The sequence below is a fragment of the Vombatus ursinus genome, unplaced genomic scaffold (assembly GCF_900497805.2).
Source record: "Vombatus ursinus unplaced genomic scaffold, bare-nosed wombat genome assembly UNPS02014886.1, whole genome shotgun sequence".
Classification (NCBI taxonomy): Eukaryota; Metazoa; Chordata; class Mammalia; order Diprotodontia; family Vombatidae; genus Vombatus; species Vombatus ursinus.
Window position 1 is genome coordinate 224,753 of NW_020954664.1, and position 19,670 is coordinate 244,422.

General features: G+C 38.0%; 1 long non-coding RNA gene across 8 annotated transcripts in view; it reads left to right on the forward strand.

The window, feature by feature from the left end:
- The window catches only part of LOC114028555, a 120,125-nt gene that overhangs the window by 15,577 nt on the left and 84,878 nt on the right, over positions 1-19,670 (forward strand). For 7 of the 8 annotated variants that reach the window (XR_003567383.1, XR_003567384.1, XR_003567380.1 and 4 more), the window contains 5 exons: positions 560-701; positions 1,315-1,457; positions 2,696-2,836; positions 4,263-4,406; positions 5,286-5,424. This is a non-coding gene — a long non-coding RNA (uncharacterized LOC114028555). Of the gene's footprint in view, positions 1-559; positions 702-1,314; positions 1,458-2,695; positions 2,837-4,262; positions 4,407-5,285; positions 5,425-14,852; positions 14,873-19,670 lie in introns of those variants that run through there. The other variant, XR_003567387.1, reaches the window with a different exon arrangement.

Below are 19,670 nucleotides of genomic sequence, written 5' to 3' on the forward strand. Positions count from 1 at the left end.
GCCATCCTGCCTCTGAATGGCAGTATATACAGGGGGCACCCAGAGAGGCCAGAATAGCAGAGCTAGGAGAGCATTCAAAAAGGAAGCATCTGTGATCTGGGAGGCGGGTTTGAATGCAAAATGTCTTGAGCTGTGTGGGTCCCTAGAACCTGGAATATCAGAGGTGGGTGTTCAAGGGACCCTATATCACAGAAAGTAGGAGATGATGAGAGTCTGAGAACACAAACTATCAAGAGTCTAGGGACCTTAGCACAGAGAATGTCAGGCCTAGAGAGGAGAATGTAAGAGCTAGGGGAGCCTAGAAAAAGAATTTCTAGAAAGAGAATTTCAGATGTAGGAGTGGCCTTAAAATCACAGAATATAAGAGATGGGCAGCCCTTAAAACATAAATCTTCTGACCTGTGAGGAGCTCTAGAACAAACAATATCTTATTGGAGGAGTTGTTTCTTTTTAATGTACACATTGGGTTGAGGTATCGGGCAGCAGGACATTTAAAGACAATGAGGAAGTGAAGTTTTGCCAAGATATACACCATTAATTTATGTGTAATTTCTTTCAGCTCTGTGGTGATCCTTTGAATTAAAACTCAGGTATTAAACCAATACAGCCAACAGGAAAGGAAAAATGCAGTGCCTTCTCAGGCTCCATAAATAGGAAACAAAACGGGTATTAAAATTATTTCCATACAGTGCCTTGATTTGGTAAGACCGCCATTATTCATATTGCATGACTTTACATGTATAATTGATAACATAAAGCTTGCCTTCTTAATGGAAGGGTGGAAGGGAGGGAGAAAATTTAGAACTCAAATCTTAAAAATATGAATTTCAAAAATAAATAAGTGAAAATTAAAAAATAAAAACAATGGTTGAGCTGGATGGGGCCCAAGGACCTGGAATGTCAGAGGTGGAGAGACAGAGTTGACCCTCGTAACAAAGAAAGTAGGAGATGAGAACACTAATTGTCAGAACCCAGGCAGTCTTAGCACTCTAAATGTCAGTCCTGATTGTTGCATAGAAAGGAGAATGTTAGAACGCTTTGAACAAGAGACATTAGAGCTGGGAGAACCTTAGAACACAGAACATCAGAAATAAGATTGGCATTAAAATCACAGAATGTCAGGGACGGGTTCATCCTTAGAACATAGATCTTCTGACCTCTATAACAGTGATTACATATTGAAGAAAAGAGTTTGTTTGTTTTTTAATGTGCCCAATGGATAAAGTATTGGGAAGTACCATTAAATTTATAAAAAATAAGAAAATGAAATTACACCATGATAGGTAACCTTAATTTCCATGTAATTCATTTCAGCTCTGTGGTGATCCTTTGAATTACAACTCAGGTATTAATCCAATACAGCCAAAGAGGAAAGGGGGAAATACAGTGCCTTCTCTGGCTCCATAAATAGGAAACAAAACGGGTATTAAACTATTTCCATGCAGTGCCTTGACTTGGTAAGACCACTATTATTGCTTTTGCTACTATGGGGACTGCTTAATGAAAGAAAAATAAAGTGTTTAATACATAGTATTTAAAAGAGACAGCATTGATTTTTTCAGATCAGGCCTACCAGCCACTTGTGGCAAACCAAAGGATTTTGGGTGGCCCATGAAAAATGTAGAGGATATTCGGGCTGCAGGATGTGGCAAGCCTGTTTCAGATCATTGTCTTGCTAAGTCCCATGTGCAGTGAAGTGGGGAAAAAAAACTGACCTCGGATATTAGAAAAGGATGAGACCTAAAGATCAAAGAATGACAGCCCTGGGAGGGCCCTTAGAACCTTGGATGTCTAGGCTGGGAAGTGCTGGGCTCTGAATGGTAGAATAGGCAGTAACCATAGAAGCCAGAATATCAGATCTGAGAGACCCTTTAGAACGTAGCTGTTCTGATCTGGAAGATATCTTAGAATCCAGAATGCTGGGGTTGGATAGAGCCCTAGAACCTCAAATATCAGAGGTGAGGGTTTGGGGGGTGGCTTAGCATTCAGCCTTATTATTCCCAGACCATGCATGTGTACTTAAAGGGGCAGCTAGGTGGCACAGTGGGTAGAGCTCTGGGCCTGCAATCGGGAAGATCTGAGTACAAATCTAGCCTCAAACTGGTGTTTGTCCCTGTTGCCCAGCTGAGCAAAAATCACTGCACCCTATTTGCCTCAGTTCCTCTGCTGTAAAATAGCTGGAGGAGGAAATGTCAAACCACTCTAGTATCTTGGCCAAGAAAACCTCAAAAGGGGTCACAAAGAGTTGGACACGCCTGAAATGACTAAACCCAAAACCCCCCCAACATTATTCACAAAATGGGAAATGGTCAAAGTATTGTCAATACAAATTGTCAGACCTTAGGGGACCTTAGCATAGAGGAATGAAAGGCCTGCAAGTTGCATAGAGAAGAGGATGTTAGAGCTAAGAGGGTACTTAGAACAAGGAATAACAATGCTAGGTGAGCCCTTAGAACAAGGAATATCAGAAGTAGGAGTGATCTTACAACGAAAGAATGTCATCAGCAGGACAGCCCTTAGAACATAGATCTGACCTTGAAGAGGCTTTACAACAAAAAATATCCTATTGAGGAACAGTTTTTTTTAATGTGCTTAGTGGGTTAGGGTGTTGGGAAGTACAAATAAATTGAAAAATAATTAGAAAGTGTAATCATACAATGATATGTAACATTAATTTCCGTATGATTCATTTCAGCTCAGTGGTGAACCTTTGAATTTAAACTCAGGTATTAATCCAATACAACTAAAGAGCAAAGAGGGAATTGCTGTGCCTTCTGTGGCTCTAAAATAAGGAAAAAACAGGCAAAAAAGTAATCCTATGCAGTACCTTCATCTGGTAAGAATGTTATTGATATTATTATTACTAGTAATGGAAAAGGAGTTGAAAATCAGTAAACATTCATTAAATGCCTACTATGCATTAGGCTGTGTTAAGCCCTGAGAATAAAAAAAGAGGCAAAAGACAGTCTCTGCCCTCAAGAAGTTTAAAATCTATTGGGGGAGACAGCATGAAAACACATGTACATAGCAAGTTTTATGCAGGATAAATAGGAAATAATGTCCAGATGGAAGGCACTGGAATGAAGAGGGGTTGGGGAAGCTTCCTGTGGAAGGTAGTATTTTAGTTGTGACTTACAGGAAGCCAGGGAAGTCAGTAGTCAGAACAGAGGAGAGAGAGTGTTCCAGGCATCGGGGACAGCAAGAAACAATGAATAGAGCCAGGAGATGGAGGGTCTTATTGGTGGAACAGCCAGGAGACCAGGGTCACTGGTTCAAAGAGTATGTGTTGGAGCGTAAAGTTTAAGAAGACTGGAAATGTAGGAGGGGGCTAGGGTATGAAGTGCTTCAAATGCCAGAGCATTTTGTATTTGATCCTTAAAAATAAGGTTTTATAAATGTGGGTTTTAAAGGGGATACCAGTTATGCTTTTAAAATACTGCATTACATGACAGCTAGGTGGTGCAGTGAATATAGAACCAGCCCTAGAGTCAGAAGGACCTTGACTTCAGACACTTGACACTTACTAGCTGTGTGACCCTGGGCAAGTCACTTAACCCTAATTGCCTTGCCAAAAAAAATAATACTGTATTACTAAGAAATGAAAAGAAAAAATCCCTGCAATGTAACACCAGGGAAGATTCTAGATGTCTAGCCTGGAGGTGTCTTTCAGAAGAGAATGTTGGAGATGAGAAAGCTTAGAATAGAAAATAGGAAAGCTGGAGGGCAGTCCTGCCTCTGAATGTCTATATATGCAGGTGGCACCCAGAGAGGCCAGAATAGCAGAGCTGGGAGAGCATTTAGGAGGAAGCATCTATGAACTGGGAGGCGGGTTTGAATCCAGAATGCCCGAGCTGGGTGGGGTCTTAGAACCTACAGTATCAGAGTTGGGCATTCAGGGGACCCTATAACACAGAAAGTGGGAGATAGGCAGAGCCTGTGAGTACAAATTGTCAGGACACCTTAGCATAGAAATGACATGCTTGGGAGTAGACATAGAAGAGTGTCAGAGATAGGACGGTACTTAGAAGAAGGGACTCCAGAGCTAGGTGAGCCCTTAGAACACGGAACAATTTCAGTGCTGGGACAGCCCTACATAGATGGTCAGACCTTTGAGGGACTATAGAACAAACAATATCATAGTGGGGAAGAAGGATTTTAATGTGCTCTGTGTGTTAAAGTCTTAGGAAACAACAGTAAATTGAAGAACAATAAGATAGTAGTGTCATGATATACACCATTAATTTCTGTATAATTTTTTTCAGCTCTCTGGTGATCCTTTGAATTAAAACTCAGGTATTAAACCAATTCAGCCAAAGAAAAAAGGGGGAAATGCAGTGCCTTCTCAGGCTCCATAAAAAGGAAACAAAACGGGTATTAAAATTATTTCCATGCAGCGCCTTGATTGGGTAAGACTATCATTATTGATTCTGCTACTATGGGGACTGTTTAATGAAAAAAAAATAATTGTTTAGTACATAGGATTTAAAAGGGACCTCATTTGTGCTTTCACATCATTGTCTTACTAAGTCCCATATACGTGGAACATAATAAAAATAAAAGCAAAACGTTGGATATCAGAAATGAATGGGGCCTCAGAAGAAAGAATGACAGTGCTGGGAGGGTCCTTAGAACCTCAGATGTCTAGGCTAGGAGGTGCCTGTTAACACAAAATGTTAAATGTGGGAGAGAACTTAGAACAGAGAATTTATGTGCTGGGAGGGCTCTGGGCTCTGAATGGTAGAATAGGCAGTAGCCATGGAAGCCAGAATATCTGTTCTGGGAGAACCTTTAGAACATAGCCATTCTGATCTGGAAACTCTCTTAGAATCCAGAATGCTGGGGCTGGATGGGGCCCTACAACCTGGAATGTCTGACTGGAGGAGACTGAGGGACCCTAATAACAAAGAGAATAGGAGATGGTCAGAGTGTGAGAATACAAATTGTCAGAGCCCAGGTGACCTTAGCACTCCAAATGTTGTCAGGCCTGAGAGTTGCATCAAGAGGAGAATGTTAGAACTTCTAGGACACTTTGAAGAAAGGACCTCAGAGCTAAGAAAGCCCTTAAAACACAAAATGTCACAGATGGGATGGTCTTTATAATGTAGATGTTCAGATCTGCGATGAACTTTAGAACAGACAATATCATAGAGGGGAAGAAGTTTTGTTTTTTTTATATGTGCTCTATAGGTCTATGTATTGAGAAGTACAAAGTAAAATTTTAAAATAACAAAACATTATATTTGTTGTATCATCTGCAAAATTAATTTTCATATGATTTATTTCAGCGCAGTGGTGCAGCTCTGTATTAAAACTCAGGGACTGAACCAATACAGCCAAAGGGGATTGGTGAAAATGAAGTGCCTTATTTTGTTCCACAAAAGAAAAAAACGGGCAAAAAAGTAATTGCAGAAGTGCCTTGATCTGGTAAGACTGCGATTAATATTACTATTATTGGTAATGAATGACAAGTCTTTGTTGAGAACAATAAGGTGTTAAGTACATAGGTTTTAAAAGGGAAGCCATTTGTCTTTTTAAATTACTGTGTTGCTAAAACATATATATGTATATCTATATGCACATACATATATATAGTAATAAAATAAATATTAAGAAATTAATAGGAAAAAATTCCTAGGGTATAGAGTCTTAGATCATAGATACCTAGGCTGAGAGGTGTGTTTCCAAAGAGAAAGTTAAAGGTGAGAGAGAGCTTAGAGTAGTGAATGTGAGCGCTGGAGGGCAGTCCTGCCTCGGGAATGGCAATATAGGCAGGGGGCACCCAGAGAGGCCAGGATAGCAGAGCTGGGAGAGCATTTAGAAGGAAGCATCTGTGAGCTGGGAGGCGGGTTTGAATGCAGAATGTCTGAGCTGGCTGGGGCCCTAGAACCTGAAATATCAGAGGTGGGTGTTCAGGGGACCCTATAACACAGAAAATGGGAGATGATAAGAGTCTGAGAACACAAGTTGTCAGAGTCTAGGGACCTTAGCACAGACGATATCAGGCCTGAGAATAGGTATAGAGTGGAGAACATCAAAACTAGTAGGGCATGGAGAAAAAGGGAAATCAGAGCTAGCAGCAGAGAGGATTTTAAAAGTAAGAGTGACCTGGACATCACAGAATGTCACAGATGAGATGGTCTTTAGGACATAAGTCTTAAGATCTCCACGGCCACAGTACCATAGCTGGGATGCAGAGGTTTTTTGGGTTTTTTTTAATTAAAATGTGCTCAGTGGGCCTAGTTATTGAGAAAGCACAAGTTCAATATTAAAATACTGCCAAACTATATTAAAACACAGAACGTCAGAAGTAGATGTGGCCTCAAAAATCACAGAATGCCTAGACTGCCTTGAACCTTATGGTTCTTCTGAACTGAGAAGCACCTTAGAGCACACAATAGAACTGCGAAGGAGGTATTTTTTTTTTGTTTTCAGTGGCCAAAGGTAGGAGGGAGGGACAGGTTAATTTATAAAAGAATATCAAAGTTTCTTTATGTTATAAAATGAAATATTTAAACATAATTTATATTAGGATCGAGGTGATTCATTGAGTTAAAACTCAGATCTTGAACCAGATAGCTAAAAAGGAATGATGAAAATACAGTCTTATGTGGCTTGAAAATAAAGGCAGAAAGTGATTACATGCAATTTTTGATGTGTTAAGATTGCAATTGAAATGACTACTTTTCATAATGTATGGGAAATATTTATTGATTTCCATAATGTGGTAAGTACTGTGTACTTAAAACCAAAAAAAATTACTTTTAAATAATCCCACTGCCAAGATATTTAGATAAAAATAAATTTCAAAATGAAAAGAAAAAAATCCAAATTTGAGAGGAGGATGGTGATATAAAACATAGATTGTCAGGACCGAGAGGGTCATTACGACAGATTATCTTGCCTGGGAGGTGCCATTCAAGGAAAACCATTGGTGATGGAAAAGACATTAGAATACGGATTCTTAGATCTGGCTAAGCAGATCTAGGAGGGAAAAATGAAGCCAAGATAGATGATAGATGGAGAAGGGTAAGTGGTATACAGAATATCCAAGCTGGAAGGGGCCTCAGAACCCAGAAAGTGAGAGATGGTAAGAAGCTGAGCATACAAATTGTTGTGACCAATGGGAGCATAACAAACAGACTATCAGACCAGGGAGTAGCCAAAGTACACAGTGTCTCATCTGGGAGGTGCCTTTAAAAAAATAAAAAACAAAATGTTGGACATGAGAGAGGACTCTAGCACTAGAGGTAGAGATTTCAATGTAATCTTTGAGAAGATGAGTTTTTTGATGGCCTTAGAAGGCCAAGGAATGGAGAGAGATAGCTGGGCTGAAAACCCAGTAACAAAGGATTTGTGGTTTAAATGCAATGCTTATTTCTGAATTTCTGAATAATATAATTACAGTGGTAATTGTCAGAATTAAAATTAAAATTTAGGCCCGAGAGAACATAGCCAAAGGTATAAGTTTAAAATCTTGAAGCCTTATGTGGCTCCAAGAAATAAAAATCCCCTGACAAGAGAAGTGGTAGGGCCTTGATCAGGTAATACTGATATAATGGCTTTTAAAAAAAGGGGGCATTGATTTGGTTAAACGTAGTTCCTTAATTACTTAATACTGCTGTTGGTAATAGGGAGTATGTATTTAATAGTGAAATAGTAATTGTAAAATGCAGTGTATTTAAAAAACACAACATTGGTGCTTTTCAGTCATCATATTGCTAAGACACATTTGTAGTATGAAAAGACAAAAATAAACAAATGAAAAAACTCAAATTTTGGAGCAGGGTGGGCCACAGAATATAGAATGGCAGGACTGTTAGGGTTCTTAGCACATAGAATGTCATAGCGTTTTAAGGAAGAATAGTGGAGGGGACAGAGAAGAAGATTTCAGAAAGGGAAGGCAGTTTGAACCTTGAATGTCATAAATTGGAGTGGACATTGAAGACAAAATATCAGATCAGAGAGGATATTATAATATAAAATACGTAAGCTTGAAATAAATTTATAATCCAACCTGCCAGATCTCAGTAGGGACCAAAAACCTGTATTATGAGAGGTAGAAGGGAGATGGACAGAGCCATTTGACAGAGCCAGTCAATGGGGTCTGAATTTCTGGTGTGAGAGGGTTCTGAAAGAACAAAGCTTATATAGAACAAAGATTTTCAGATCTGGAAGGTGTCTAAGAACTCTCAATGGATTCCTTGAGAAGATCAGTTCTTTTTTTATGTTCTCAGGGGGCCGAGGAATAGAGAGAGACAGGGTAATTGGAACTCCAGTAAGAGCTTGGAAGAAATTTAGAATCCAGACTGCCAGATCTGGATGAACCCTGAAACTGGTAATATAAGAGGTAGGAGGGACTTTAGAAAACAACAAGGGGGAGATGGACAGAGCCATAGAAAAGAAAATAGTGTGAGCCAGTGGGACCTTAGTAGGTAGATGAGGGGATCTAAGCGTAGCCATAGAGAAGAGAATGTGAGAACCGGGAGGGCATCTGGAACAAAGGATATGATATCAGGATAGTACATGAAATGCTGAATTTCTGGTTTGGAACTGTTCTGAAAGAACAGAGCTAGGAGGTGCCATAGAACCTAGATTTTATGAACTGGAAGGGATCTTGGAACACTGCATCGCAGTCTTGAGAACATTGGATATTTTATGTTCTCTGGTTGACAAGGCATGGAGAGAGACAGGATAATTGAAACCCTAGTAAGAAATGATATTTGTGGCTTGAAATGCTACCTTTATTTCCATATCCATATCCTGAGAGTGGTGATGGTCTGAATTAAAGCTCAGGTCCTGAAGAATACTACAGCCAAAGGTATAAATTTATAATCCAGTACCTTATATGGCACTAAGAAATAAAAACAATCCCCAAGACAAGCCATTCCTTGTAGTACACTAATCAGGTTAGATAAACAAAAACAAATGGTCATCAATTGGATTTTTTTTTCAGTTCCTTGATTACTTAAGACTGCAAATGGTAATGACTAGAGAATCTTTATTGCCCACAATAACTTTTGAAGGACAGTGAATTAAAAGGGAGCACATTGACTGCTGAATATCTGATCTCTGAGGGGAATGAAACTAGAGAGCTAAGGGGGTGACAGCTTGCATTTTCAGAGGCAGTATGAGCCATAGAACTTTCAATGTCTTCCTTGAGAACATGTTTTTGTTTGTTTTATTTTTGTTTTGTTTTGTTTTATTCTCAGCTGACCAATGGATAGAGAGAGACGGGTTAGTAAAAATTCCAGTGAGATCTTGGAAGAAATTTATAATCCAGACTACAGGATCTTGATGAGCTCTAGAACCATGAATATATGAAGGGGGAAAAAATGTCAAAGACAGAAAGTGGGAGATGGACAGTGCCAGGGAACTAAAATACTTAGGGCCAGTGGGATCTTAGTGCATAGACTCTGGTACTTGAGGGAAGACATAGATAACAGAATATGAGGGGCAGTGGGGGAGAGGGAGATTGAAGGGGTAAGGAGGATGGAGACCTAGAACAAGAGATAACATCAGGAGAGCCCAGAGAATTCTGAATTTCTAGTTTGGAAGTGTTCTGAAAGAACAGAGCTAGGAAGTGACCATAGAACCTAGATTTTCAGAGCTGGAATGGGCCTCAGAACTCTCAATGGCATCTTTGAGAACATGGATTTTTTATGTTCTCAGGCTATCAGGATATTCTGAGAGTCAGGTTAATTGAAACCCTAGTAACAAAGGACATTTGTGGCTTGATATGCTACCTTTATTTCCATATAATTTATATCAGGAGAGTGGTGATTGTCTTAATTAAAACTCAGGTCCTGAACAACACACCAAAGTATAAGTTTATAATCAAGTACCTTATATGGCTCTAAGAAGTAAAAAATCAGATCCCACAAGAGAAGTGATTACTTTTTGTGTACTGATCAGGTACTGATAAGACTTCTATTAATATTCCTGTTATTCAGAATGGATCAAGATCACTTATTCACTACCAGAAGGTTTTAAGTGCAAGATAGTATTTCAAAGAGAGACAATATATGCTGTCACTTTACAGTTAAGACCATGGGCAATACAATAAGAGAACAATAAACTTTGAAATACAGAGAGCATCTTTGGAGGGGTGGCCTTGGAACATACAGTGACAGAACTATGAGGGTCCTTAGCAGACCAAACACAGAAAGTCTGGAGTGGGAGGTGCCATTCGTGCCAGAATTTTCCAGGGAGGAGAGAGCTTAGAGAACAGACTATTAGAGCTGGGAGGGCAGAAATGCATCTTAAAAAAACAAAATCAAATCCACAAAATAGTAGTCAACAGTTTCATTCCATGCAGATTGTTAATTCCTCAATACTGCTATTAGCAGTGGCTAGGGAACATTTATTGCCTGCAATACATTTTGAAATACAGTTCCTTTAAAAAGGGACATATCAAATGCTGAATATAGGAAGTGTCTGAAATTTCAGAGGTAAGAGGGACAATATAATTTAGCAAGAATCGACCTGAGAAATCTTAATTTTGCCCTTGAAATGTGTATTTTTATGTTCTCAGAAAGCCAAAGAATAGAGCGAGGTTAATTGGAACTCCATTAAGATCCTGGAAGAAATTGAGAATCTTAATTGTGGGATCTGGATGACCTGTAGAACCTGGAGTATGAAAGTTAGGAGGGAATGTCACAGAAAGAAAGTGGCAGAAAATCAGAGCCATAGAACAAAAATAGTTTGAGCCAGTGGGACCTTAGTAAGTAAACTCTGAAACATGAGAGTAGCCATAGAAGAGAATTTGAAAGGTAGGAGGGCACCTGGAAGGGAGATATCTTCTGAGCAAGAGAACCCCATAGAATGTAGAATTTCTTGTTTGGAACTATTCTGAAAGAACAGAGCTAGGAGGTGCCATAGAACCTAGATTTTCAGAGCTAGGAGGAGCCTTAGAATGCTCAGTAGCATCCTTGAGAACATGGGTTATTTTGTGTTCCAAGGTCGACGAGGCATGGAGAGAGACAAGGTAATTGAAAGCCTAGTAAGAAATGATATTTGTGACTTGAAATGTACCTTTATTTCCATATAATTTATATCAAGAGAGTGGTGATTGAATAAAAACTTAAGTCCCAACAACAGCCAAAAAATTAAGTTTATAATCGAGTACCTTATATGGCTCTAAGAAATAAAAACAAGTGATTCCTTCTAGTATACTTATCAGGTTAGACAAACAAAAAAAAGGTCATCAGTTTGATTCCTTTGATTACTTAAGACTGCTAATGGTAATAACTAGGGAATATTTATTGCCTACAATAACTTTTGAAGAATAGTGCAATTAAAAGGGAGCACATTGACTGCTGAATGTCTTATCTCTGAGGGGAATGAAATTAGGTAAATAGGGCAAAAGAACTTGCATTTTCAGAGGCAGAATGGGCCATAGAACTCTCAATGTCATCCTTGAAATCATAGGGTTTTTTAAAAAATTATTCTCACCTGGCCAGTGAATAGAGACAGACAGGTTAATAGACATTCCAGTGAGATCTTGGAAGAAATTTAGAATCCAGACTGTGGGATCTAGATGAGATCTAGAACGAAGGTAGGGAACCTGCGGCCTCAAGGCCACATGGGGCCCTCTAGATCCTCAAGTGTGGCCCTTTGACTGAATCCAAACTTCACAGAACAAATCCCCTTAGTAAAATGGTTTGTTCTATAAAACTTATACTTAGTTAAAAGGCCGCACCCAAGGACTTAGAAGGCCACATGTGACCTCGAGGCCACAGGTTCCCCACCCCTAATCTGGAACCTGGAATATGAGAGAGAAGAAAGATTTTTGAAGACAGAAAGTGGGAGATGGACAGTGCCAGTGAACTAAAATAGTTTGAGTCAATGGGATCTTAGTACATTAGAATGTTGAATTTGGGGTTTGGAAGTAGGAGGTGGCATAGAACCTAGATTTTCAGAGGTGGAAGGGGCCTTAGAATGGTCAATGACATCTTTGAGAATGAGTTACTTTATATTCTCAGGTCAACAAGGCATGGAGAGAGACAAGATGATTAGAACCTTAGAAATTATATTTGTGGCTTGAAATGCTATCATTATTTCTGTAGAATATATCTCAGGAATGTAGTGATTGTCTGAATTGAAATGCAGATATCAGACCTCACAGCTAAATGTGTAAGTTTATCATCAAAGATCTTATATGTCTCTAAGAAGTAAAAATGATCTTCTGACAAGACAAGTGATTCCTTGTAGTGCCTTGATAAGGTTGGGCTTCTAATGATATATCTAATGCTATTCCAATTATATTGATATTCCTGGGCATGGATCAAGCATGTGGACTCAATTCCATAAGGTATTAAGTAAAGGAATTTCAAAGAGAGACCATTTGTGCTGCAATTTTATGACTAAGACCTATGGGCAGTGCAATAAGGGAAAATAAACCAATATATAGGGAGAACATCATAGGAGGGTCTGCTCTTAGAATTTAAAGCGTCAGGGGGATCCTCTGGGGATTCTTAGCACATCAAAAATCTAGACTGGGAGGTGCCATTCATGGGAGAATTTTCCAGGAAGAAGAGAGTACAAAATACAAGAGTACAGATTATTGGAGCTAGGAGGGCAGACCTGCACAATATTAAATAAGCAGAAAACAAAAACCAAATCCAAACTCATTGATTTGATTCCTTGCAGATCCTTGATTACTTAAGACTGCTATTGGGAATGATCAGGAACTGTTTTACATAATAACTTTTGAAGAAGAGTGCATTTAAAAAGGAGCACATTGAACACTGAATATCTGATCTTGTGTGGGTCTGAAATTTGAGAGCTCAGGAGATTGATGAGCCTTAGTTTGGGCCAAAGAACTCTCCATTTCATCCTTGAGAAAATGAGTTACTTTATATTCTCAGGGCACCAGGACTTGGAGAGAGACAGGTTAAATGAAACCAAGGACATTTGTGGCTTAAAATGCTACTTATTCCATATAATTTATATCAGGAGAGTGGTGGTTGCCTGAATTAAAACTCAGGTCCCAAATCACAAAGCAAAAGGTATGTTTGTCATCGAGTATCTTATATGGTTCCAAGTAATAAAACAATCCTTTGACAAGACAAGTGATTCCTTGTAGTGCCCTGTTAATATTTCTGTACTGAATATAAGGCATTTTAAAGAGAAACCATTTGTACTGTCACTTTATGATTAAGACCTATGGGCAGTGCAATAAGAGAAAAAGAAACAAATGTAGATAGAATATCAAAGAAGGGTCTTTGCAAGTAATTTGTCCCAAATATAAGAATCTTTAGCACATAGAAAGGTTTGGTTATGACGTACCATTTGTTGGCAAATTTTCCAGGGAATAGAGAGCTTAGAGTATAGACTGTTAAAGCTGGGAGGACAGAACCACATCATATAAAAAAAAATCAAAAACACAAAATGATAGTCATCAATTTCATTCTATGCAAATCCTTAATTATTCAATTCTTCTATTGTTAATGAGTACTTACTACCTACAATAAATTTTTAAACATAGTGCATATAAGTGGGCATTGGTAGAATGCTGAATGCCTGATATAAGAACAGTATGATCTTTAAGAGGAAAGAGGAGTAATAGAACTTGGATTTTCAGAGCCAGCATATTGGCCTTAGAAATCTCAATGTCGTCATTGAGAAAATAATTTTTTTATGTTCTCAGTTAGCCAATGAATAGAGAAACAGATTGAGTCTCCATTAAGATCATAGAAGAAATTTAGAATCTAGACTGCAGGTTCTGAATGACCTGTGAAACTTGAAATATGAGAGGTAGGAAAGAATTTCACCAAAATTGAGCCAGTGGGATCTTAATCTAAGACTATAAGAACTGAGAGAAGCCACAGAGAAGATAATATTGGAGCTGGGAGTGCACATAAAACAAGGGAGAGCCAAAAGAATGTTGAATTTCTGGTTTGGAACTGTTCTGAAAGAACAGAGCTAGGAGATAGACAGAACCTAGATTTTAAGAACTGAAATGGACCTTACAACATTCAATGACATCCTTGAGAACCTGGGTTATTTATGTTCTTAGGTCAACAAAGCATGGAGACAGACAGAATAGTTGAAACTTAGTAAGTAATTATATTTGTAGCTTAGAATGCTACCTTTATTTCCATGTAATTTATATGAGGACAGTGGCGATTGTCTGAATTAAAACTTAGTTTCTGAACCACAGAGCCCGAGGTAGAAGTTTATAATTGAATACCTTATTTGTGTCTATAAAGTATAAATAATCCCCCAAGACAAATGTTTCCTTGTACTGTACTGGTCAGGTTAGAGGATATTCCTCATATTAGGAATGGATGGAAAGTATTTACTCACTACCATAAAGTTTTAAGGACAAGGCATTTTAAAGAGAGACCATTTGACAAAAGAAAAATATACAAATCAATTAAATAGATAGAACATCATAGGAAGGTTTGCCCTTGGGACATACAGTGTGAGAGCTGTTGAGAGTCCTCAGCACTTAGAGAGACTAGTTTGAGAGCTGCCATCCAAGGCAGAATATTCCTGGCAGAAGAAAGCTTAGAGTAGAGACTCTCAGATCTGAGAGGGCAGAACTGCACCATTTAAAGTAATCAAAAACACAAAAAGATGGTCATCAATTTTATTCCATTCTGATCCTTAATTACTCAATTCTCCATTTGGGACTAACTCGGTAATATTTATTGCTTTCAATAACTTTTGAAGAATAGTACATTTAAAAGGAAGTGCAGCAAATACTGACTTGTCTCATCTAGGAGGGGAATGAATGAAATTAGAGAGGTAAGAGGCGTAATAGAACTTGGATTTTCTGAGGCAATATGAGTAATAGAACTCTCAATGTCATCCCTAAGAACATGGGGTGTTTTTGTTGTTCTTTTCAGCTGGCCAAGTAATTGAGACAGGTTAACTGAAATTCCAATGAGTTCTTGGAAGAAATATACAGTCCAGACTGTGGAATCTAGATAAGCCATAGTAACTGGAATGTGAGAGGTAAGAGGAACTTTTGAAGACAGAAAGTGGGAATAATTTGAGCCAGTGGGAACTTAGTACATAGACTATGGAACCTGAGAGTAGACATAGATAAGAGAATATGAGATTGGCGGGAGAGAGGGGTAGAGTACATAGAACAAGGCAGCAGAACCCACTCCAGTGTTGTATTTCTAGTTTAGACCTGTCTGAAAGGACAGAACTAGGAGGTGTGACAGAATCTAGATTTTTAGAGCTAGAAGGAAACTCAGAACACTCAATAGCATCCTTGAGAACATGGGTTAATTTATGTTCTCAGGTTGAAAAGTCATGGAGAGAGATTGGTTTAAAGCCTTGTAAGAAATCATATGTGACTTGAAATGCTGCCATTATTTCATGTATACATACATATATATATATATGTGTATATATATATATATACACACACATACATACATATATAAAATCTCAGAAGAATGTCAATTATCTTCATTAAAATCAAGGTAGCAGACCACACAGCCAAACGTATAAATTTATCTTCAAGAGCCTTATGTGTCACTAAGAAGTAAAAGTAATCCCCCAACAGGACAGGTGACTCCTTGCTGTGCCCTGATCAGGTTGCATTTTTGTTGATATTCCTGTTACTTAAAATGGATCAACAATATTTACCCACACTACCATAAGGTTTTAAGTACGAGTCTTGTAAAAGAGAAAGCATTGTACTGTCACTTTATGACTAAGACCTATGGGCAGTGCAAGAAGAGAAAAATAAACAAAGCACTAACTGGAAGGAGTATCATAGGAGGGTTAGCCCTTAAAAGAGAATGTGTCAGAGCCATGAGGTTCCTTAGCACATAAAAAGGTTTTTTGAGAGGTGCCATTGGTGGGAGAATTTTCTAGACGGAAGACAACTTAGAATAGAGACTATTAGCGCTGGTAGTGCAGAATTGCACAATGGAAAAATAGCAAAATGAAACAAAAACAAATGGTCATCAGTTTGTTTTTTTTCAGATCCTTGATTACTTAAGACTGCTATTGGTAATGACTAGGAAGTGTTTGTTACATACACTAACTTTTAAAGTGCAGTACCTTTAAAAGGGAGCAACTGGAATGCTGAATGTCTGATCTTAGAGGGGTGTGAAGTTAGGGAGGTTAGAGGAGCTATAGAACTTGGATTTTCAGAGGCATTGTGGGCCGTAGAACTTTCCTTTTCATCCTTGAGATGGGCTGTTTTATGTTCTCAGGGCACCAGAGCCTGGAGAGAGATTAAATGAAATAATAAATAATATAAGATATAAATATAAAAATAATAAATAATAAAAAGTTAAATGAAACCTTAGTAACAAAAGATATTTGTAGTTTGAAATGCTGTCTTTATACCTATACAACTTATATCAGCAGAGTGGCAATTGTCTGAAATAAAGCCCAGATCCTGGACCACAGAGCCAAAGGTATAAATTTATCATCAAAGGACTTATATGGCCTCAGGTAATAAAAACAATCCTTCTAGACACGTGATTCCTTGTAGTGTTCCGAACAGGTAAAACTGGTATTGATATTCCTATTATTGGGAATGAACAGAGATGTGATACAAAAAGGTAGTAAGTCCAAGACATTTCAAAGAGTGACCATTTTTGCTGTCACTTTACAAGTAAGGCCAATGGGCAGTTCAATAAGAAAAAAATAAACAAATCAATAAATTGATAGAATATCATAGGGAATGGCTGCCCTTAGAAGATAGTATGTCATAGATATAAGCATCCTTAGCACAAAGAAAGCCTTGACTGCCATTCAAGGAAGAATATTCTAGGGAGAATTTTACAAGCATGAAAGAGCTTAGAGTATTATAGGTGGGAGGCCAAAAGTGTACAATATAAAAATAGAAAAAAGGTCATCAATTGGATTCCTTTCAATTTCCTTAATTACTAGGGAGTAATTATGGCCTACAATACATTTTGAAGTTGTTGTTCAGTTATTTCAGTTGTGTCTGACTCTTCATAACCCCATTTGAAATTTTCTTGGCAAAGATACTAGAGTGGTTTGTTATTTCTTTCTCCAACTCATTTTACAGATGGAAAAATGGAGGCAAACAGGGTTAAGTGACTTGTCCAGTGTCACACTGCTAATAAATGTCTGAGGCTGGATTTGAACTCAGGAAGATGAACCTTACTGACTCCAGGCCCAGTGTTCGATTATCCACTGCAGTGCCTAGTTCTTTAAAGGAAGCACGTAGATTGATAAATATCTGATGTAAGAGGGGTCTGAAATTAGAGGCATAAGAGAGGCAATAGAACTTAAATTTTCAGAGCTAGCATGGGGCCTTAAAAATCTCAATGTCATCTCTTTGAGACAATGAGGTTTTTGTTTTGTTTTGTTTGTTCTCTGGGGGTCAAGGAATATAGTGAGACAGATTAATTGAAACTTAATTAAGATCATGGAAGAAATTTAGTATCTAGACTACAGGTTATGGATGTGCCTTAGAACCTAGAATACCAAAGGTAGGAGAGAATTTCAAAGAAAGAAAGTGGGAGAAGAACAGAGCCATAAAACAAGATTTGTCTGAGCTAGTGGGACCTTAGTATGAGACCTGAAAGAAGCCATAGAGAAGGGAATGTTAGATGTGTGAGTGCACCTAGAATAGGGGATATCAGGTCACTAGGACATCGAATGTTAAATTTCTGGTTTGGAATAGAACTAAATGTTATAGAACCTAGATTTTCAGAGTTGGAAAGGTCCTTAGAATTCTCAGTGGCATCCTTGAGAATATGTTATTTTATGTTCTTAAGTCAATAAGGCATGGAGAGGGACACAATAGTTGAAACTCTCATGAGAAATTCTATTTGTGGCTTGAAATGCTACCTTTATTTCCATATAATTTATATCAGGGGGCAGCTAGGTGGATAGATTACTAGCCCTAGAGTCAGGAGGACCTGAGTTCAAATATGACCTCAGACATGTAACACTCACTAGTTGTGTGACTCTGGGCAAGTCACTTAACCCCAATTGCCTCACCAAAAAAAAAAAATTATAACAGGAGGATTGCGATTGTCTAAATTAAAACTTAGCTCCTGAACTGCAAAACCCAAGGTAGAAGTTTATAATCGAGTGCCTTATTGGTGTCTATAAAGTATAAACAGTCCCCCAAGACAAGTGTATCCTTGTAGTGTACTGATCAGGTTTGGGAATAGAGGGAGAGGATTTACTCACTACCATAACATTTTAAGTACAAAGTATTTCAAAGACAGCATTTCTGCTGTCACTTTACAACTAAGACCTATGGGCAGCGCAGGAAGAGAAAAATAAACAAACTAATACATCAACAGAATATCATAGGAATGTTTGCCCTTAGAAAAGAATGTGTCAGAGCTTAGAGGATCCTAATTATGAGGTGCCATTTATGGGGGAATTTTCCAGGGAGAAAGAGCTTAGAGTATAGACTATTAAGAGTTGGGGGGGCAGAACTACATCATATTAAAAAAATAAAATAAATAACTTATAATGGTGGTCATCAATTTTGTCCTATGCAGCTCCTTAATTACTCAGTACTATGATTGGTATTGACTAGTAATTGCTTTTAGCCTACAATAAAATTTGAAGTAAAGTGCCTTTAAGTGGTACCACATCAAATGCTGAATATGTGATATTGGTGGGGTCTAAATGAAGTTAGAGAGGTAAAGGGGGCAATAGAACTTGCATTTTCAGTGGCAGTATGGGCCACAGAACTCTCAATGTCTTCCTTGAGAACATGAGGTTGGTTTTTTTTTGTTTTGTTTTGTTTTGTTCTCAGCTGTCCAAAGGAGAGAGACAGGACAGGTTAATAGACATTCCAGTAAGATATTGAAAGAAATTTAGAATCCAGATTGTGGTATCTGGATGAGCCCTAGAACCTGGAATATGAGAAGGAAGAAGTACTTTTGAAGACAGAAAATAGGAGATGCTGCCATTATTTCCCTATTTATATCAGGAGAGTGGAGATTGTCTGAATTAAAACTCAGGTCCCAAACCACACAGCTAAAAGTATATGTTTATAATAGAGTACCTTATTTGTCTCTAAGAAATTTGAACATTCCTCCAAGAAAAGTATCTTGAACTGGTTGGATTTCTTTTTTTTTTTAATTTAATTTTTTTCAATTACATGTAATTCTTTTAACATTTCTCTTTTAAAATTTTGAGTTACAAATTCTGTCCATCCTCCTTGAGAAGGCAAGCAATTTGACATTGACTTTACATGTAAAGTCATGCAAAACATTTCCATATTAGCTATGTTGCAGAAGAAAACACAGACCAAAAATAAAGACAAAGAAAAAGAGAGAAGGTAAAAAAATTATGCTTCAATCTGCATTCAGACTCCCATCAGTTCTTTCTCTAGAGGTGGATAATATTTTTCATCATACATCCTTTAGAATTGTCTTGGATCACTGTAAGCTCAGAATTGCTAAGACATTCATAGCTGATCATTGCACAATGTTGCTGTTACTGTGTACAAGTTCTCCTGGTTCTGCTTATTTCACTTTGCATCAGTTCATGTAAGTCTTTGCAGGTTTTTCTGAAACCATCCTGCTTGTCATTTCTTACAGTACAATAGTGTTCCATCACAATCATACCACAACTTGTTCAGCCATTCCCTGATTGATGGGCATCTTCTCAATTTCCAATTCTTTGCCCCCACAGAAAGAGTTTTTCCTTTTCCTTTGATCTCTTTTGGATACAGACCTAGTAGTGGTATTGCTGAG